The sequence below is a fragment of the Chiroxiphia lanceolata genome, chromosome 2, assembly GCF_009829145.1.
Source record: "Chiroxiphia lanceolata isolate bChiLan1 chromosome 2, bChiLan1.pri, whole genome shotgun sequence".
Taxonomy (NCBI): domain Eukaryota; kingdom Metazoa; phylum Chordata; class Aves; order Passeriformes; family Pipridae; genus Chiroxiphia; species Chiroxiphia lanceolata.
In genome coordinates, this window is record NC_045638.1 from 50,264,492 (window position 1) to 50,287,293 (window position 22,802).

General features: G+C 37.6%; 1 long non-coding RNA gene across 1 annotated transcript; it reads left to right on the plus strand.

Moving 5' to 3' along the window:
* Positions 1-9,342: 9,342 nt before the first annotated feature.
* Positions 9,343-21,237, plus strand: LOC116782838. Its single transcript, XR_004355374.1, has 4 exons — positions 9,343-9,613; positions 11,227-11,300; positions 20,243-20,308; positions 21,133-21,237. It is a non-coding gene; the product is annotated as an uncharacterized LOC116782838 (long non-coding RNA).
* The last annotated feature ends 1,565 nt before the right edge of the window (positions 21,238-22,802 follow it).

Genomic DNA, 22,802 nt, shown 5'->3' on the forward strand with positions numbered 1-22,802 from the left:
TACTGTCTACACAGGCTGACAGTGCTTTTGCCTTCCCTTTGGTGGGAAAGTTTTTTCTGCAGCTTGATACAAGACCTCAGATGAACAAAAAAGGGAATATGCTGCAGATGTACAAGGGGGATCCCACCTAAGGCTAATTAGCAACATTGCTTCCAAGGAGAATTTACAGATTGGACTAAAGAACAAACTGGACAGATTTCTCTCATAATTTTGCTGACTGGCTTGTTTGTTTCACTTTATCCAGCAAGATTACTTCTTACTTTATTTACTTTTTTTTTAAACAGTATCTGCACAGTGATTTGATGAACCCTATCTAATTATTGTTTTATTTATTTCAAATATAAGTAATGATGAAAATAAATAATAACTAATTTATCCTCCCTGAATGAGAAAAATAAATGTATACAAACCAGATGAGGAATGCCTGATGAATTATCTTTATTCCTATATCACTGATAAAGACAAGCATACTACTGTTGTTTATCTGAAGTCTTTTAAGCCTTTCATCTAGTGATAAAACAGAGAGGTCTGTTTGTCATGAGGAGTATGAAACATACTATTCTGATAATATCTGGAACCACTGGTAATAGCTATTGTCCGAGGTAGATGTTTAACACAGGCATTTAACCCGCCCAAACCTTTCCTAATAGATGCTGTTAGTTGTGGGCTCTCACAGCCCTGCAGTAATAATATTCATTGTAATTGACCCACTGTCTTAGATACCGGGAAAGAAAAAAGTCCTCAGTTACCTTAGCTGTCACTTAAATTTACATATTAAACACTACAAAATAGTGGTTTTTTAGCCAGATGGTGTTACCAAAAGGAAAGAAACATGAGAATCTCTAATATTCAAGAATCTTCTGCCCATTGTCTTAATCTTTCTGAGTGAATGTTTGAGCTTATTATACTCATAGAGACCTGCTAAATCTTTGGATTTATTGCTCTAAATCAGTGTAGCCATTGTCATTATTAGACCAGTTGCTAGTAAATACTAAAAAGCATTCATTAAAATGACAGAAATGGCAGTACACTATAGATTTTTTTTATTGTTGTCCAGAATGCATGCTTCCTTTTGAAGGGAATAATGAGAGAAAAATTAAATAAGAGGTCAATAAGGATTTTACCGGTAAGGGGAGCAAAGTGGTAGGAATCCCTGTGCTATTGCAGCATCTTTCCTCATTTTTCTCATTTTTGATATGCATACTAATTTGAAGACAAAAGGAGCATTGGTAGTTTTTGTGGGTAACTGGTGGTGAAATTAATTGATTTCAGTAAAAATGTGAGGAGTAATTGCCTTTTTGTTCTTTTTCCTTTGTTCTTGGATGGCCTGTTTTATTTGCGGTACAAGATTCATGAGTTATTTCTTAGTTCTAACATCCCTCAGGCTTGGGCCTTTTCTCAGTTGTGGATATTTGCTCTCATTTAGCATGTTATGAATTTTAGAAGTCCTGAGTTGGGCTTCTCAAAGGTGCTGGGTTAGGTCTTCCCCTTCTGTAGCCTCTGCATGGGAACTGGGCACCTATATCCTTTAGGTTCCTTTGAAAACCTCAGCAGCACTTCCTCCTGAAAAGAATAACAAGGAAGATAGACTTGACAAAGGAGCTGGCCCTTAGTAGCTTCCTTTGTTTTCAATGGAGCTGCAGAGTAATAAGCCTCTGCGAAAATCTTTCTGTTCATTTCACCTTCTAACTGGGAGCTGAGTTCTTTGGAAATGCTGGCCAACAACTACTACATCAGGATGATATCTCAGGATGACAGATACTTTGACAGTTCACAACAGTTAAATAAAAATTGCTGAATTCATGTTATATTTGGAGGTAACTACATTCAAATTTTTCTTCACCATTTAAAGAGAGATGTTCTGCTTTATCACCCGGCAGGCTGACTGCTCTCATTTTCTTTTTAAATTTAACTCAAAACAATTAAACATTCAGATGAACAGTTCTTCCAGTGCAACACTAACACAATGACATGATAATCAAAATAATTATAGTCCTGGAATATTATTTTCTTTTTAAGCAGTCTGAGTCTCCTACAGAAGAGCCTCCTTAAATTGCATCTTCAAAGAGAAATTTATTGCCACCAATATAAGAGTTGATATTAAAAACAAAAATTGTAAAACTGAAAAAACAACAACCTAAAGGAATCTAAGCTTATTAGTGAAATATTAACTTTTAAAGATCTAGGCAATTTCCAGAGATCTTATAATTAACAAAGGAAACATTTGGAATTCATTGCACTTTCTGATTGTTAAAACTGTCATAATTCCATTAGCAACTTTAAAAAGAAAATCATTAGAGAAAATATTACCTCTTTGGAAATTTTCTTCCCTTCTCTTAATTACCGTGGCATGAACTCCTCTTTTGATAAAAGGGTTTTCCTTGCTATTTGATGACTGACGATTAAGGACATTGTTCTGAAAATGTCTTCATTAACCATAAGTACCTGAGCTATAGAATTCTTTTCCCCTATAACTTGTAGACTAATCCATTGAGCATCTCATTATATGAGCAATTTTAACTTATGCAGACAATACTATTGACTTTAATAAGTATGGGTCTGGAGAATAATCCTTAAAAACTGTTTGGTTAAAAAATAGCAATTTTAAAATATGGATATATGGTCAGCTTTGGATAACTGATTCTAACCACATAAAGTAAAAGAAAAATGATAAGGGAAAAATGCCTACAACTCTTATTCAGCAAAAGCTCTTGTTTAAATAATTAAAGCAGATTGTGTCCAATGTATAAATTTCCCTATAAGACCCTTTTTTTCCATAGAGAGTTGAAGTTTTGTTGAATCTTCTCTTTCTAACTCTGAAGTCAATTTGTAGGAGGTGGTGTGTAAAAGCACTTTAGTAGGGAAAAGCAGCAATCTCAATGCATCAAAGTTAGGTGGTAGCAGGGTTATCGCTCCGTGAAAAATCACATAAACATTCCACATATGAAATATTATTCATCAGGGCAAAACCCTCCAAGGGTTTCAAAGATGACAATGGTGTCATGAAACCTTTTTTTGAAAAAGGAAAAATTTATTCCACTGCTAAGATTGATTCTGTCACCATGTAGCAGGCAGTGTGACGAGGCAGAGAATGAACATAATTGAGAAGAGAATTAGCAAACCTTAAATATCTGCTGCTGCAATATCATTACCCATAAACTTGCCCTTTTTCCACCCTCTTTTCCCCAAAGACTGACATCCCATAACTGTAGTGAAAAAGAATGTATTCTTTCAAACAGCTAAATCAACAAGGTCTCACATGAGTAGTGTTGAGTGGTGTGGTTGAATGATTTCATGAAAAACTAATCAAGTATTCATCATTGAGATCAAACACTTCCCAAGTAATTATTATCAAAACCAATCTGATAAGACCTGAAGAAGTGGCATTGCTGATCTAATCAGAAGTAGAACAGAAATAGTTCTCTCAGCTCTTGTAATGTTCAGGTATGAAAGTACAAAAATGTAATTGTATTTTATAATTAAAAAAGAGAAAGCTGTCATATTGTAATCAATTATTTCAGATCAATCATAACAATTTTATTTTTGCTGGTTATTTCATAAGAACACACATTTACAAATTGACTTTTTCATATATAGATAATGTAATACAGGGAAAAAATATGCCTTAGAAACAAACAATATAGTTTAAAGCTATTTCAGTCAAAAAAGAATCATCTGACTATAGTGACTAACAGAACTAGTAAGTCCATATTTTTCATCTTTTGTCTATAACGATGATTTCTTTTTAGATCAAATTTTAAATACAGAATATTTTAAAAAACTACCATGATATTTGCAGTCTAAGTAATCTTCTATTTTTAACTTGTCTTTATTGATTAGAATTCCTAAGGACAATCTACAAAATTTAGGAAATTTTAAAGAATTTTACATGTATTTTAAGCTGCCAAAGTAGAAATTGCAATACCCTACCCAATTTCCAGGAATGTATTTATCTGGTCATTATTTTCAGGCAAGAGCCAAAATACATTTTAGATAGCATAATACATCATATTTCCATTATCCTGGTTGATTTTGACAATATAGAGTTTCAAACAGCTCATATTGGGAAAAAAATCCTATCCTAATTGGTTATTTTATTTAATAATACCAGGCTAGAATCCCAATGCCACTTGCATAAATCTTAATTGGTCCTAATTCTAATAGCTTTATTAGTTTTAGCTCTAAGGTTATATGATTTCTCAGAAAATATTTTTCCATGTAGATTACTGAATCATATCTGGGTGACAAAAGTCCTTAGAAAAGTGGCCCTTCTTCAGAGTGTCATTTCTTGGATGAGGAATTTAAAAACTGAGTTCTAAATTTCACAGATTATTTTGTGAACATTTGAATTATTATGAGTATGTTATATTATGAGTTTTTTTGAAATTAATTGATAGGTAGAATGTCAGTATTTTAAAATAATTTGCTGATATGTAAATAAAAGTATTAATAAAAATGAACCCTGCTTCTTAAACCTAAGTTCATCATTGTAATGTTGGTGGGGGTTATATATTTATATTGTTCTCAAAGAAAGATTTTGGGGATCTCTTTAAAAAATACAGGCCTAAATGTGGTTCAATTTTCACTTAATATTTATTTTTAAGACTACAAAATGAAAGGAAGGACATTTTGTGTCAACAGTGAAAACTATATCCTTTGTCAAAGTGAAGTTCTGTACAGCTCTGCAAAAAAACACATCTGAGAAAGTTGTTTCACTGCAGAAAATGGCATCTTCATGTCACACTGTTTCTGCTGATTACCACTGATGACAAACATCAGTGAATCATTCACTTGAAAGATAGATCTTGCCAGCCTTACTGTTGACAGGAAGGTTCTACACCCAGAAGAGGCTTTGAATGCAGGCTGGTGCCCTTTTGTCTCATACAACTGGCACAACTCTTTCTTGCAGTGTGATCCAATAAAAAACATATTCTAGTTTCAGCACCTCATAAAAAAGAACTGCTACTCTCTACAGTAATGTACAAACCAGATCTTCAACTATCAAAGCTATTTAAATATTATGTAGTTATTTTAAGAAGCCAAAGTATTTTTGCTTCATAGACTGTCAGCTGCCGTGACCGTAAATATACTCTATAAGACCTGTTTCTATAGTTTGAGCCCTAGATGATTTCCAGCTGCAGTTTTAAGTATTCCTCCACCTCTATGAGCAAGAGCCTCTATGTGTGTTGAAGATCTTTTTTACTCCAAACACGCAGGCTTCTATCTGTCTTTGAAACCATAAAACATGGGTATAATAAGAAAATGTTTTTAAAAGTGAGACAAAAGCAGTAGGCCTGAATTCTCTGAACTTCATTTGTAGCTGGTAGCCCTTTATTTGTAGATAATTAATCAATTTATTTGAAAAGCATAGTTTTGACTGGTTATGAGTACAATAACATGAAGTGACTCAATATTAGCTATAAAAACTGTTAATTGCATTCATAGTTGCACATTGAACATCTGCTGTGTTTAAGACTTCTGCCATTAATACATGAAGGAAAGCAAATTATTATTTTCCTTTCCTAGGCACTTTTTTTTTTTAATGTCATGCCTTCACTGAAGCTGTTTCTCTCCTTAATTGTTGCCATACCAGTGCTGGATAATATTTATATATATATTTTTATACATATATATAATTATTTTCCTGCAAGCAAGGTATGTTGCGCGAATACAATTCTATGTAGGTCTTATAGGATATGTACTATAGTAACAATGAATTATGATTTTGTAGTAAATAGCCACAACTGTGTCAGGCTTTACTTTCATGAAGGCTGTACTGAACACAAGATCACTGCCCATGCACAACTTCAATAAGAATATGAAGAGGCTCCGCTGCTCTCTCCCCCATTCTGCTTTGAGGCGATGTCTCATTGATGTCTCATGTCTTCACTGACCCCATATTTAGAAAGTCCTTAACCTCATAGGACCTTGGATGATTATTGTTACTGTAAATCTGAATTCTTAGATTTATAACCTTTAGATGTTTCAAGTATAAAAGAATGTTTACTGAACATCCTACATCATCCAGGATGGGATGGATCAAAGATGTGGTGACACAATTTAGCTCTAAGTTTTCACTTCACCTCAGTTCAGAGTTTATTGAAAATGTCTGTATCTAATGCTCATTTAGATAGCCAATGGGAATTTAATGATGATCACTGCCCGACCATTATGCACTGATATGGGGGTTGATTTCAATTTCAGCAACAGAAAAAGTCCCAAAAGATCACTATCTGTGAACTCTCCCTCTAATTCCTAGAAGGCCCACCCTGGCTTTTAGTCTGAACACACTCTGAACACACTCCTCTAATGCCTATAAAAGTAGTCGTATTTTAGTCACACTCACCCTGAAAAGCCACATTGTACTGTTCAACAAAGTCCTTTTGAAAGCTGTCTATGACATGGAGTTTTTATAGGCAGAAATAGAAAACAGACCTCAAATGGCATGTAGTCAGAAAACAGAATTTCACCTTAATACGTTTGTGGTCCTCTGCTATTTCTAGGAACACACTGAAGAGCTTTCCCGAGATTTACCAACAGCATCTCAATGATTTCCACAGTTAGAGCAACCATCAGTTTGTCAAATTCTGGCAAGACAGGTCAATCCTTCCCATATCTGACCAAGACTATCTCTAAACTGAAGTAAGAAAACAGGAGACTAGCTCTGAGCAGCACATTGTAACTTACATCGTGCACTAGAGCTCCAGTCATGGGAAGTCCATAAATCCAGTGGGACATCCAGAGGGTTTGCACAGGTCATGTACATTGACAGATGCTCCTCTGCCTCTATTCAAGGGTTTCTAACTGCAAGAAGGAGATCAGACCGTTATTTTCTTTATCTAAGCAAAGAAATTTTTCTAAATACCTGTGGAAATTCTTGGGGAATGTCCTAGAACCTGCTCAAAGCAATGGAGAGCAATGGTAAAACTCCTATGGTGTTCAACAGAAGTAGTGCTTGGAAAGAAAAAAGGTTATGGCCCTTCTGGCTGCTTCACATCAAATTTCTATCAATTTTGCCTAATGCCTTTATCCACAGGAGGAGAACTAGATGAGATCTGGCAGAAAAGTCTCTGTAGTACATTCCCTCTGCCAAGCAATGCCTCTGTGAAACTTGACAAATCACATCACTCGGCTGTCTGCTAATTCCCTTCTACTCTTCCTCTGCTGAGGATAGAACAACATTTCTTCTGTTCTTCTAATTTTTCTTGCTACGTTTGCTTAGACATCCTTTCTTTAGAGCACAAACTATTTTTGATTTGTGTTCATGAGCTCAGAAGAATACTAGACACAGTAGTTTCTGGAGAGACTGAAGGTAAGTGTCTTAACAACTCTCCAGACTACATGGACTCCATCTAGACACTGAAGACACATTAAGGAGCTCTAGATGCCTTGTTGGTCTGACAGCTGTCAGATAGGACCTATCATAGATCCTTACCTTCCTTGAGTAGCAGTTGAAGATCAACGGAGACACCCTATGGCAATTTAAATGGCACTATTTGCTCGTGAAGGGACACAACTGCATCTAATTTGAGATCATTAGTGACTACAATGGGGTGAAATGTAACTTGTGTACTGAGAGCTACATGAAGATCTAAATTTAGATTCCTGAATCCTGACCCAAGTCTCACTGTTGGTTTATCTTCAACAGTTTGGAGTTGATGTGGGGTTACAGAAGATCAGTGGTCTCCAATAGGTCTTGTATCACACCTGCTAGTTTCATGTAGAAGTCGTGGACATCACTGATAAGATAATTAAGTCTGGGATATGGAATATACTTTTATTGGGACATACTCCAGACCTGTAATGTCAGCTGTGGCATGCTGCAAAGTTCATTTCCTCCAGTGCTAGAATACTTGTTAGCCAAGATTCATTGTCAATTTTTGTTGCTGTACATTTAGACTGTTGATGCAGTCCTATATGCACAATGGAAATACTGCCAAGTCATTCTCTGAGGAAAACTGCAATGTGCTATTAGAATAATTTTCTTCTTTTAAATGGGACTTTTACAGTAACCATATTAATTCCTGTAAATTATCTGCAGAGTCAAATGTCTTTAGGACATACACTAGCAGAAGTCAGGATTAATGATTCCCTGATATAACGTAGTTCTTACCAACAACTGAAAACAAAAACACTGACAAAAATGTATTTTCCTTACATTTCCTGAATTATATTAGATTAGAAAATCAATGTAAGTCACCATGCCTGCTGTCAGCTTCTGAATGAATAAAATGTTAACTTTTAATTTTAGGCTTGAAGACTACTTTTGAGCAAATATCTGTGTGAAGCCACTAAAATACCTGGATACAAAGGAAAAAAAACACATGCAGAGCCCTTGCCCTTACTCAGAAGTAAAAACAACCCTCCTCAATGCTTCAGCTCAGTCTTCTTAAATGTGTTGCAGATACTGCTGAGCACAGACCTTCTGATCTCTAACAATCCTAAATGCTGCTTTTGACCTGCAGTTGCTTAAAAAATAAATCTGGTTATGATACAGTACCTGTGTTTTCTTAACTTAGCTGCCAAAGCACTGCTTTTCTCTGTGGTCAGGCCACATTACTAAGAACATATAAGAATGAGCTTGGTCTATAGGGAAGAACTACAAGAGGACGTAAGGCAAACAGTGCAAAGAAGATTTGAGATTGCAAGAATTAAACTTTCGGATGAGTAAAGAAGGTTCTGGAAGAAAATCATAGAAGAGTTGAAAAAGAAGCAAAATAATGGAAATGCCTAAAGGAGGCAAATTGGGAAAAAATGTTTTTGGAGAAAATGTAAACAGTGAAGAGGCATGACTGCAAAAGATAGAGATAATGATGAAGGGATGAAAAAAATCCTCTGAGAGGAATGTCGGTAGAGAAGAAGAGGAGGAAGATAAAATGCCTTTATACGAGACACTGATCTTATTTGAGTAAATAGAGTCGGATAATGTTTTTCTGTCGTGCTTTGAGCCGCCCCCCCCAGGGGGGGCTGAAGTGATTGGTCCCAGGTGAGTTTGCGATCAGGGGGCCAATAAGAGCTGCATTTCGCCCCTCTGAAATTAGGATATTACAACTGCTAGAAGGAAGTTGTTGGCAGTGAGAGAGAGAATCGGAGCCACAAGGGGTGGCTAGGGGCCCCCAAACCCAGGGGGCCCCTGGGCCTCCACGGTCTTGGTTTGGCCAGGGCTGAGGTGGTCTCTTCGCCATTTCACCCCACTGCCCTGAAGAGGCAGTGGCGCAGGGCTTGAGAGGCCAGCCGGGGGTTGGAGCCAGCCCCGGGTTGGAGCCAGCCCCCCCCCAGCAGGCAGGCAGGGCATCGGAGCCGAGCCAGAGACGGGCCGAGGGGCGGCCCGGGAGCTGCAGAGCTGGAAGAATTCTAGGCAGAGGATGAGAGAAAGACTTGAAGCAGTCTGGCTGCCACTTTCCACCCCCACACACAGTGGCAGGGGAGGAGGCGACCCTGAGTTGAGACTGAGCAGTGGAGAGACGGGGAGGGGCTTGGAGGAGGTTTGGGCGAGGGCAGCCGAAAACCAAAAGAGGAATGTGGGGGGAGGAATGCTTCCCGTGGCATGTGGAAGTCGAGCTGAAGCTGCAGCTGAAACAGAGAGAAGCCAAACCAAGCAGACTTTTTCTGAGTAAGGACTTTTGTTGAAAACTATTTGGGGTGTAATAAAAGACTGAGCAAAACCCAGAAACCCTGCAACCTGGAGAGGAAGAGTGAACATCTTACTCCCTGAGAGGAACCTTCATGAACTAGGGCGAAAGGACTCAAAATCTGACTCCCTCTAGCTCGTGATGAAGACCTGGTGCAGCAAGTGTTCCCTTGCAGTCGAGGAGGAGACCTTGGCAGAGGCTGAGGAGCTGGTGGGGGTGCAAAAGACCCCTTCCTCGATACCCCAGTGAGAGAGAGACTTTAGCTATCGCCCTGATGGTTTTTCTTCTTCTGGTTTGATGTGGGAGAGCCTCAGGGGTGGTAGAGATTGTATTAATACTGTGTATTTATTTGCTTTTTAGTTTCTATAGTTTTTATTGTGTTAGTAATAAATTTTACTATAATTTCCCCGTGCTAGCAATTGTGTTATGTCTGAAAACCCTCTCACACTGAAGCAAATTGTGGGGAACCTTGGAAATTGGATTTTTGGGGAGCTCAAACCACGACATTTTCATATCCAAAAAACTTTTTGTTGGGTCAGCATCCTAGGCATTATCATTTAATTTGTTTCCTCCAAACATGAGACTTGAATGAAAGCTGTATGTAAATAGGATAGGCTTTTGTATCAAATCATGTTGTCTGGCATTATGAATATATCTGACTGTTTTAAAATACAGTTTCCAAAAACAATTGTTACTTTAACTTTACAATAAAACCAAATAACTATTTAAAAATTATAGTTAAAGCCCCAATAAAAGTGCCAGTAAGAAACAGCACAGTAAGTTTAATTAACATATGTTTACTCAGAACTCACTTATATGGAAACAACTTTCCCAGGGTTAACAGTTTTTTTATTTTTTTTTTAAATCTTTTTCATACAAAAGTTATGGGTTATGCAGCCTATTGCTTCCTAACTCACAGAAATAGTGACCTTTAAATGGCTGCCATACCATATGTTTTCTATCACATTATAGAAGGAACTGCTCTTCGCTTTCTTTCTTGGAATGGAGAAAATATCTACAAGGCGGAAGGAACTGCTGTCTGATGATTTATCAATTTTCTCTAAAATATAGATGGGAGGGATGTATAGTGAATGGATAAATAGATAGGCTTGACACCATCACATGACTCCAGGAGTTGAATCTCTAACTTCTACACCCTTTACAGACCACAGTTTGGTTAACCTAGCACTATTTTTGCTTTGACTAAGAGAATACCAACAAATCCTGTTCATTTAGATATCACTAGATAATGCTTAAGTAAGCTACTTTTTCTTAAAAGAAAGCTATGTAACTCTTGACAACTTTAAGATTACATGGATGTAAAAAAACAGTATGCATAAAACTATTTCTACCTCCATTCCTTAAGATCATAAACAGTAATTAAATGGATTAAGAGGAAACCATAATATCTGTGGGTGGGACAAGGGCAGAAGTGGCAAATTGCCAACAGAAATCTAGACCTTTGGAGTACGTTGAGTAAGACGTGAGTAAGAGTTTTCTCAGCATGAGCCTTTTGTTAGCCAACATTTCAGAGTATTATCCAAATTTCTGGCCTCTGTTTTGGCTTATGTGTAACAACCCTCTGCCCCTGCAGGTGAAGCATGTCAGGAGACAAGAGCCTGAACTACAAATGTGCTGTGAATATTGCAGCCTCCACTGAGCCTGCAGGTAAGATACTTAAAATCACCAGTAAATGCATTAAATGACTTAGCTATATGGCCAATTTTAACATGCTTTAGCCTGGCAGTTAAACATCTAAGCCTAACCATTATGGTCCAATATGTATAATATTGTCAAGTTGTCTACCTGCCACAGATTTTAACATACTTTTCTAAGCACTTTGATGATTTGAGTGCTGTAAGGAGTTGGCTGCAGAATCAGAGCTCTCACACCAAGCAATGGAAAAGCAGTGCACACACAAAAGCAAACCCAGTTCAAATACTGATGCAACTGCACATAGATGGATGCACTGGACATACATAGGATTTCCCATGGAGCGGTGTTTCCATTGCTGAATCATTAGTGTCTCTATCCTAGTGCATGGAGATGAGTCTGACACTGCTGTTGTTACCTTTCACATGTAATTTAATGCTAACACTGGTTTTGCTAAATATTAATTGGAAAAATATGTAGTTTGAATGGATATGGAGAAATCAGATTTGTACTATACATAGTATAGTACAAAGATTTCAGACATACGCGCAGCAGAATTAACCAGCTCTGACGATTATTTTATACATCTGTAACATTGCTAATAGCAAAAGGAAGCCCCAGACTCACTCCTTTGTGGAAAGGAAATCAGTTAAGAACCTGTTCCTAGTGTAAGTCTGGTGCACTAATTGTGAATCATTTTGAGAAGCTGCTCATTGACAGCTTCATGCTGGGAAATCTAAATTACTCTGTCCCACTTTTCTCAGAGGGAGAGAATCATTTGTGTAGGTCTTTCTACAGCTTGAATCCCAGCCTCCACAAAACAAGATGTGCTAAGTAAGGCAGCAGCATACACAAATACTTGTAAACTGGCACTGGTAAGGAAGAGCGCATTATTCAATGTATCCTCTTTGAAAAAAATCAATAAAATTCATATACAGTATGCTCATTGTAAAACGACATGTGCTGCATTTAATACTCACTGACGTGACACTTAACAAACAGTCTTGAACTGAGCTCTATTTGCATTTGATTTCTGTCACAGCTTGACAAAAAAGTCTGTTGCTTTCATCTGCTTTTTCTTTTTAACACTTCTAACCAAAGATGCACAGGTGTACCTTGCAGGCAGAATAAAAAGCAAAGTGCCCTCTAAAGGGTCTCAAACCTCTTTCCCCATGTGTTTATAATGTACCGTAATGTTCAATCACTTGCACAGCTGGCAGAAATAATAAAGGATAATTTTAAGAGCTATTGAATATTTTTTGAATTTTAATTAAACATATGTAGACAAAAGAGCAGGAAACACAGAATCGTCCCAATCTGGAATGAGGGAGCAGACTTTTAGTAGAAGTCCACAGGACACTGCAGTGGGAGCAAGAAAGGATCACACAACAAGAATAGAAGAAAGTCTAAAAGACTAAAAGACCCAGATTGTAACAGGAGATTTGAGATAATCTGAACTCATGCTGTGACCAATCCCACACATCTCAGACATAAAAATAGGAAGTTTTCCCACAGAGTGATGCCTTTTACAGATCTGCAGCAGATCCGCACTGGGTGAGAGGGTACACTTCTAATAGACTCTAACATGTCTGTGGAAATAAGATCAAAGGTTTGACCCTTAGGTTTTGCGTTTTATCTTCAACATGTGAATATTTCCATAATTCTGGTGACTTAGAAAAAATGTGAAATGTTTAAAGCACCTGCATTAATTTGTCTCATGCAAAAGTTCAGTCAATACTACAATAGTAGTACAGTTGCATACAAATTAAATATGAGCACGCAATGAATGGTTCAAAGGGTTGGACTTGATGATCTCAGAGGTTCCTTCCAACCCAGCTGATTTTATGATTCTATGACTCTATGAAATGTTGACAAGGTTTCAACAGCCACTTCCTCTTGCTTGAGAAACTTCCTCTTGCTGCCTCAGAACTTTGATTCTTGCTGGTTTAATCCACCTCCTGGGTGCTCTTCCATGTGCTGACTTGCCAGAGCTCAGGCAAAACTACCCAGGGATTGCCAGGTTTTGGAACTGGATCAGAAATATTGCTAATGTTCCATAAGCGAATCTTAAGTACTTCAGTGTAAAAAGTATCTGAACAGCAATGCCTAACTTTTCTACTCAGGTGAATTGATCCAACATGGGAATTCAATGTGTGTAGGAATATTATCTTCGCCTGCTTAGCTGTCAGAGATACCATCAGTTTGGTTGAAGTGTGTGACCTGATCCTTTTTCCTGTTTTGCTGACCAGAAGCCCTGCCATTTCCTTAGGAAGTGAACAATTCAGACGGTCTCTGATGACTCAGAAAACCTACTGGTCACATTTAATTTATCTCCAAGCTCACTTCAGGAACACTTTAATTGAAAGCTCAGTCAAAAGACGAGTGAGAGGTAAAAACAATGCTCTCCCTATGACAACATTATTACTATGACAGTTACTCAGAAAGCAAAGTCCTGATCTCCAGATATTGCTCACTTTGGTGGAGTTTCCATTCATTGCTCCAAATGCCCAGAAAACCACTCCTGTCAGGCTACAATATATGTCCAAAAATTGCCCTCTTCTCTGGACTGCAGCATCAGCACTGCTCAAACCTCCAGTCTCTCTGGTTAGGCAGGCCACCATTTCCTCCTCCTTTTCCCAATATCTTTCCTCAAGATCTGGAAATGTCATAGAAGTGATTGATGCAGCCCTGAGTGAGATAGTAAATTTCAAGACAGAATAACTGGGAGGGGAGGATACAGGACATAATCAGAGAAAGAAAAGCTGTGAGTTCAAATATGTTTTGGCAGTTCTGGGAACTACCTATCTCTGAATTAGCTTCCTGCACTAGCATTATAATCTGTCAGTTATAAGAAAAGTTAAGACAGAGAGAGAGAGAGAGAGAGAGAGAGAACGAATCCATCTTTTTCCATGGAAAAGAAAAAGAGAAGGCTCTGGGAAGAACTTAATCACAGTACACCAGTACTTAAAGGAAACAAACAGGACAGTGTCTCTTCACAAGGAGCCACATGGAGAAGACAAGTAGCGGTGGATACAAGTTGCACCAGTAGAGGTTTCATCTTGACATAAGAAAGAAATGTTTACAATGAGACCAGTCAGTCACTGGAATAATCTCTGCAGGGATGTGATGGAGTCTTCATCACTGGAGGTTTTCAAGATGCAATGGGATAGGTTGCTAGACAACATTATCTAGGCTCCCTTTCCCATGAAAATTTGGACCAGATTATCTTTGTAGGTCCCTTAGAAACTGGGATGTTCTGTGATTCTATGATTGTTTAGGTCTCCTGTGTACATACTCTGGGCGTGACCACTGGATTTAGTTATCTGGCTCCTGATTTGGGTCATACATGAGATGAAATGTGATGTTTTGTTCTAAATAGCGTGGTAGCAGTCAGAAGAGGGACTCTTGAAGACAGGAAAAATAGTCAGTAAAAAAGTAAGGAATCTGGAAAGCCAGTTGGCATTTGGGATTTTTGGACCATATATTTGACCTCCAGCCCTTCTTTGAATGAGGTTTTGTCTATTTGAGATAGATGGTTACCTTAAAATACCACTCCCCTAGCCCACCCGTTAAAATCTCTTAAACAGTGTATGGTGGGTACTTCTCAGTCCCAATTCCTAGTTTTGCAAGTGGAGATGTTTTCAGAATAGAGACTGCAGAGTCAGTGTGCTAACTTGAAGGGCTGGAAAAGAGTATTCATTTTAGCAGAAACTTGTTCCATTTCATTACAGAAAATGGGACTCCATATGTACAGTAACTGAATTATTAAGTGGACAGATTATATGCCTGAGGACATATTTATTTGGCCTACAAAAAAATCTGTGCATTGTGTTGCAGTAGTTGAGTTCTGGCTAATATAAACACATGCCACACATTCCCCACTCTTTCCTTTAGCTTGGATTTTGATGTTTATTGCTTTAAACATAAGTGTTCAGAAAACAGACACATACTGTAGAGATTCATGAAAACACTTGGAAGGCTTTTGCTGCCCAGTTTATCCAATCAGAGAACGGGGCTCATGTTTGACATGCCTCCTGGGCTCTGGTTCCCCCATAAATTCATGAGTTTAAACATGTGGCCATACCAGCTGGGGACAGTGGAACTAGCAACAGACATTAAGCTGGGCACAGGTTTTAATTCATTGAGGAATTAAGTCCCCAGTTATCAGATGAGTGCTTCAAATTCTGCAGCTTTCTGAGTCCACACATTTTTACCTTCTAAACATTCATGTATAAAATAATTTTTTACAGCCTGTGTTAATTTCAAAGTATGAATAGCTTTTACAGCCTGTGTTAATTTCAAAGTATGAATATCGAAGGCAGAAAAATGCCTCTGTAATTTATGTACTATTTATTTAAGCATTAAAACAGAATTTGCTAACAGCCAGAAAAGCTAACAGATATTACTACTCAAGGGTTTTTAGCAGATATGAAGCCTTCTTCATAACAGAGTTATGGAAGACATTCAGAATTTGTAATTATTGAGTTTCAGTTTTAAATTGTTCTGCTTCTTTTATGTACAGATATAGCAATTTTCTGGTCCCAGCTGAAATGCATTTTGGTTGTAAGGTTTCAGTGAAAAAAAATTTGTCTGTTTCTAAATTAGGTATAAGATTTCCCTTATTCTACAAGTTTTCTTTATAGCAGGAATGTAATTTTCATCCAGCCTGTTTCTTGTCTTTGTTTCCCTCAGTTTATCTTGAGTTTTCAAAGGCACTCTTAATATATTTTTATTAATTTTATTTTATTTAACCAACACCCTGACAAAAAAAAAAAAAAAGGAAGAATAAAAGGATGAAATAGCTGCAAATCTAAGGACCCTACTGAAAATTGCTTTCTAGAAACTTTGTGTTGATCAGGAACTTATTAAAGTGTTGCAATTGGGTTAAATTGCATAAAGATAAAAGTTTAGAACAACTCCATGTTTTTTTAAAAGGTCCTAAACCAATTAGCATCCACAAAGGGTAACCTGTCTGAGGGACCTGAATGCATCTAGGTCACCTTTGGGAATATCTACTGCTCAAATATTACCTGCAAATTCATGCTTTGCGAAAACATCATAACTTTCAGATGAGAGAACTTGAGTGTAGTCTGTTGACATTTTGCTGTTTATCTCTCTAGATGCTTGTGGCCAACCAAGGTAACCTGTTATGTATATATATGTTTGTATATAAAAATACGTATGCACCCCCCATCTCCTCCAGTGCATGCATGTGTTTACAGGTATGTAGACTGAGACGTATCATTGATTCAGACTGGCATGTGGATCTGACATCACCATGCCCTGAGCGCTCTCCAGCTCCCAGCTGGTGTTCATTCGTGCTGAGGCCTGACCATATGTCAGGGTAATATTGAGGCGTACACTCTCCGCTCCTTCTCCTTGCCCTCTGTGCCTCAGTTGCTGCAGGAGGCGGCCACTGTGGTCTCCAATACACCTCCTTGTCTGGGAGCTTGTGTGATGTGGCACCTGCATGTCAGATGTAGACACTGGAATACAGGGGTTGCATCTGTGCTGTTAAAGAGAAGAGGGAGGGCACATGGGCAATCTCAAGACCAGGACCCCTGCCACTGCTTAGTTTTAGTTTTCTCCCAGTCTCTTAGTCCTTGGGGTTAAGACCATAGCCAGTCTGAAACCACTGTGTCCCAATGTGACCCAAAGATCAGTACCTAGTCTGTTCTTATTCAACAGTGCAGACACACTCATTAGTCAGGCAGGAGGAGAGGAGCTCAGAGAGCTAGAAGTTACGGTGATCACAGGATCCAGTGAGCCACAGGTGGGGACATGGCAGGGTTGCCTTGGAAGCAGAAGCAACAAGCTTTTGAGGGTTCTGGGAGAGGCATATGGTCACAATGAAGCACTGAGGAAGCAGAAGGGGAGAAAAGGTCAGGAATATGCTACTGGGTTCATGGCTCAAGGAGAATAGGAAGGGCAAGAGGAAGAGAAAAAGATAAGAGCCCTGATTGCAGGAACATTTGAAGCAAAAGGAACTTGAAACTTTGAGGACCAAGTCTGACTACTCCCCTACAGCAATGACTATTTATTAGAATGTATATAGCAATGAATATTTATTAGTAAAGAGAATTTTCAAAAGGTTAGTGCATATGAAAAATTCTGCCAATGCAGCCTAAGAATTGTTTTTAATAACAGGGCTGGAGGTGGCTGAAATAAATAGAGTGTGTTGGATATCCAGTCTGTAAAGCAGTCAACATGATGAAAAAAGAAGTTCAGTGACAGAATCACAGAATCAACCTAGTTGGAAAAGACCTCTGAGATCATCAAATCCAACCCATGACCCAGCACCACCCTGTCAACTAGATCATGGCATTAAGTGCCACATCCAGTCTCTTCTTAAACACCTGCAGGGATGGTGACTCCACCACCTCCCTGGGTAGCGCATTCTAATGTCTGATCACTCTCTCTGTAAAGAATTTCTTTCTAATGTCTAACCTAAACCTCCCCTGGCGCAGCTTAAGATCGTGCCCTCTTGTCCTACTGCTGGTTGCCTGGGAGAAGACATTGCCTCTCATCTTGATACAACCTCCTTTCAGGTAGTTGTGGAGAGTGATGAGGTCTCTCCTGAGCCTTCTCTTCTCCAGGCTAAACAGTCCCAGCTCCCTCAGCTGCTCTTCATAGGACCTCTGCTCCAGTCCCTTCACCAAGAGTGCCAGGCTTCAGAACAAGAGCTGCTATGGCCAGTCTCCAGCCCCATATACCTGTAATTATCCAGGTGCCTTGCAGCCTTAAAATACAAACTGAAAGCTCTATTTCCTGATGCAATGCATCTGATCTTTTTCTTTCTTCATTTATCCTACTTGTCAGAAGCAAACAAAATTACTGTAACTGCTAGATCAAAACTGAATAGCAGAACTAACCTTCTCTGCTGATGAAGGCTGATATTAGTAAAATAGCTTGATTGATGAGAGAGTTCTATGGATACCTTCTATTTTTGAAAATGGACTTTGATTAAAAAAATGGTTTGTTTTGATTCCACTCTTACTGAAATTATTTTTTGGATTATTTTAGTCCCATTTTTGTCTCAGTTTAATCAATAGCTTTCCAATATTTGTGCAAATTTTCCAGTTTGCTTGCAAAGTGGTTGAACAGGTTGGTTTTGCTGCACTTGAAATAGGAGATTTCAATGTTTTTAACTGTACAGTGCTAAGTATAAAAAAATTATTTTTTTTTTTGGCTAATGAAATCAAAAGAAAAAAACTCATAGGAAGGCTATCTTTAAAATGTATTTAGAGAAAGGTGTTTTTTGAATCAATCCTTAAATCCAGAAGGGTTTGAATGAAATCATTGATCTCATGAGTTTTGGAAGATTTTAGTGGGCCATTTTGGCATGCAAAACCAAAACCAAACTCCTAAATATTCTAGGACAAATACACAATAGTTCAGTACAACCAGAGCACCTGATCAATACTTCTGCTTTGAGTAAGAGCCTGGACTAGATGCCTCTTCCTTTCCAGGCTAAAATTTTATTTAAGTCTGCAAGTTTATGTACATATTTAACTCTTCTCCTCTAAATATAAAAGACTGAACAAGTCAAGTAGTGGCAACAAATGTTAAAGATGTGAAAGAAAACTGACAGCTGATCATGCAAAAGAGATCTATTACTTTTTGTCTCTCTCTCTCTCTTAGCTTTAGGGAATGGGGAGGGATAACTGACTCATATATCATTAAAAAGTCCTTATATGGAGAAAATGTGTTCGAAATTAAAATCTATAATATTGTGCATTGTATTAAGATGTCTGCATAATTAGACTGTATTTTGCAGGATACATTTTTCATTTAAAAGCCTGGTCTGGGATACATTCATATGTAATTTCAAAGAGGCAATTAGTATCAACAGAATGAATTAGTTCCTAAGCCAATAATCGTTACAAATTCCAAGAGATATTTTTAGATATTATAGCCTGTGCACACACTTCATATTACATTAGCACACAGGAGGGTATGAACATCACTGGATTTCTCTTTTATCTATATACTTTACCTATGTACATTATCTATATTCATATATGTATATTCTAGTTCTCACTGCAACTGAAGAAGGTCTTGGAATTCACCTTAAGGGTACCTGAGTCTAACTGTATCTGGATAAGAACATGTAACTCATAAAAGATCAGGATAACAACTAGCTCAAATAAAGCATGAAATAATTCACAGAATGTAGGACCAAACTGAAAGCTTACTGTTTTAGCTGAATTTCATTCCAAGCCCAGCAGCACATGAGCATCCTTATGCAAAGACACTCAGACACAAATTCATTCTGTTGAAAAGTGATTACTTGAGGTGTCAAAGGCAAATAGTCACCCCAGAGTTCATTTGTAGTCAATAGTGAAGGAGCTGTAACTGCAGCTTGCCTCATCACCACTTGAGAAACCTGTCAATTACGAGGAGTAAAGAATGGTCATGTTTTTAATTTTACTGCTTCACTTCAGGTTTCGATAAATGGCCTCTTTAATATCCCATAAATCTACATAAAATGTGCAGGTATTTTCTATTCAAAACACAGAAGCTGAGGTTAATGAGGCTGCAGAATACTTGTATGATACATTCTCATATATTTCTAAATACTCCATATTGAGAGACCAGCTTGTGACTTGCACAGGGTTGTTTTAATTTTCACAAATCGTTCTGATTATACCTTACATAGTCAGCATTATCAAATATAGTAAAGAAATTTACCTCAGTATTTAACATGACTCATTCCCTCAACAAATTTTGTGTGAGAAAATATATTATTATACTCATTGTACAAAGAAGAAATGCTTCATTTCTGGAAGAAGAAATAACACAGGGCACTGAACTTGTGTTGTTAACCCAAGTGACTCTTTACATCACCTTCCCGATATGCTAACAGAAAGAAATTTGTTTAATTTTATGCATTAGCATATGCCGTCGTCAATCTTACTTTCCTTTAAAAGTCAAATCTTCTACTTGTTATATCACAGGTGATTGCTGTGGGAATTACTATGATGAAAATAATTTAGGGTGAAAGGCAGATGAATTCTTAAGAAGTAAGTATACTCTCATGCAACAGTAATATTGTCATGTCCCTAACGATAAAAATGATAGAAGAAAACCCAAAAGATACATGACACCCAGACAAAGTGTTTTTAACTAGAACATTTTTCAAAGTTTTCCAGATGACATCAATTGCTTTTTAAGCAAATTGTTTTGTACAGAACTCCAATGGGAGAATTACAAAACTCCCCTCTTCAGCCTACAATTAGTTTAATCAGGTAACTGAGGGCTTGAATCTGTGCACATTCTTATTTAACAAAAATATCATTCCTCATCGGTTATCTGCAAGAAAAAAGCTGCATTAACGTGATTTGTACACAAACACCTATCCTGTAGTTGCTCCTTGCTGCCAAATTCTCTCTTTCCTGAAGAGTAATATTTTATCTCCTTTTCTTGAAAAAAAAGGAAATACCTCTTAACAAATATTTAAAAAATTAAAAATAAGTTAAAAAAAAAGTGTTTGTGGTGAAAGGTATTGGTATAGGAAATCGAAAGCCAGTTAATCAGATTATCTGGACATTTCCCTGATATGCTGATAACTTTGTATAAAAAAGTTATAACTCTGAGGTGGTTTAATTTACATGGAAAGTGATGGTGGTGCTTTTGTATCTAATGTATAGTTCTGTTGTCATGATGGTTTTTTTCCTTATATAATTTTGAGTAAAAATAACTACAATTTAAGAATGTACATTAGGTCATCTACAGTCTTCCTCTTACAATGACAAAATTAGTTCTTTGGAGGTATCAACACTAACACAGATAGTACTTGGAATAAATGAGAATGAACTGACAACCTCCCTGTCTTTGTGCCTTACAGCTATTGGGAACTTGAGGCTCCCACACACGTAAAAGTCAGAAGTGGACCCACACCAGGTGAAGATGTGCTGTGGTGGTGATTACAGCTCTTGGTGCTCTTCTGTCTTGCCATCTCCTTTTCCCTGACTCTCAGAAAGGATAATAAACAGCAACCACAAAGAGGGAAGTTTTCGAACATTCCTTTAAAGCGATGGGACGACTCTCCCGTAAAAGGACGAAGTGTTCCTCCTGGATTTGTCACATCTTTAATGGGGATAGTGTCCCTTTTCTAGACATTTCTAGTTGGGAGGTATGTTTTAACATAACAAATTGAGCATATACTCAGAGCTCAGTGCATATAGGATACTTCTAGTCTAAACAGCAGTTACATATGCTGGAAGGGGATTGCAATTACAGTTTTGCACTTAGATATCTTGGGCCTGCCTATATCCATGTCTGGGTCTAGATGCTTTATAAACTCGTGATATTAGAAGGAAATCTGGCACCTGTTGAAATAACTGACAGTATTTTAACCACCTTAAACTGGGCTATAATAGCATCCTTCAAATTCGGTGGATGGGGAGGAGGAAGAGGCTTTGCATATTATAACCCTGTACACTAACTGGCACAACTGGTTTTTATTCCGACTGTGAACTAAGCAGGGCTGGAATACAAATAACAATAATAGTGAAAAAGTTAAGTGAGAATTATCAAATAATTTAATGATTGTATCAGGCTCTTACATTTATAATGGTTTGTATTGTGTCTATGAAATCAGGGTAAGATAAATCAATCTGGTGCATACCACCTAGTCTTTCTGTGAGAACAGGGGATTATTTCTGAAATTATTATGCTATAAAAATGCTATATAACCTCAGGAGAAGGTTTCATTGATAGTGCTTAGTATTATCAGTATTATCAACTCAAGCTTCTTCAGTCGCAGGAGTTACACAGTTAATCTCTTTCAAATTACATGAAATACACGAGGAATAACTCATTCTAAAAAATGAACTGAGCTGATTTGGATCTGCAGGGTAGATGTCTTCCTCATTTTTTACTAGTCAATTCTTTGATAACTGCTGAGGCAATCAGGAACTCTCTTACCTGCCTAGTTCATATTGCCATTTGTTACCCCTCCGTTACCTTTAATGAATCCATATATTGATTCCTAAACTACTGGAGATGATTGAGCTTATATATTTTTGCATCAATAAAACAGCCAGATCTAAGTTTGCCAATGGAGACAGAAACAGATATGCTAAGCATAGAGAAGTTTAACTTTTAAGGCAGCCTTGCAATTATTCCATACTCTAGCAACTGTAAAAACTGGGTTAGTGGATAAATAGCATTTGCTTCTTTTATTTCCAATTACATCTCCTGTAAAATATAACCCAGCAGGCACATTCTTTAAATACTTTCTAGATAGGATGTCTTAAGAAACACAGATGTAAGACTGCTCAGTCTGTGAGCTCTACTAGGCATAAAATGTGGAAAAAACACAAGGGTTTTGACTGACTTTACTCTGAGCAATGGGGGAAAAAAGAAGATTAGAAAGACCAGCAGAGGTTCACAGAGCGTCATAGTGAAAACCTTGTTCTCTAGAAGACTTTAAAAACTAGAAAGTGCAATGATGAGTCAGAGGGTCTAAGTTTTTGTGTGTCAAGCTCTATTTCCTATTTCGTACTGATTTAT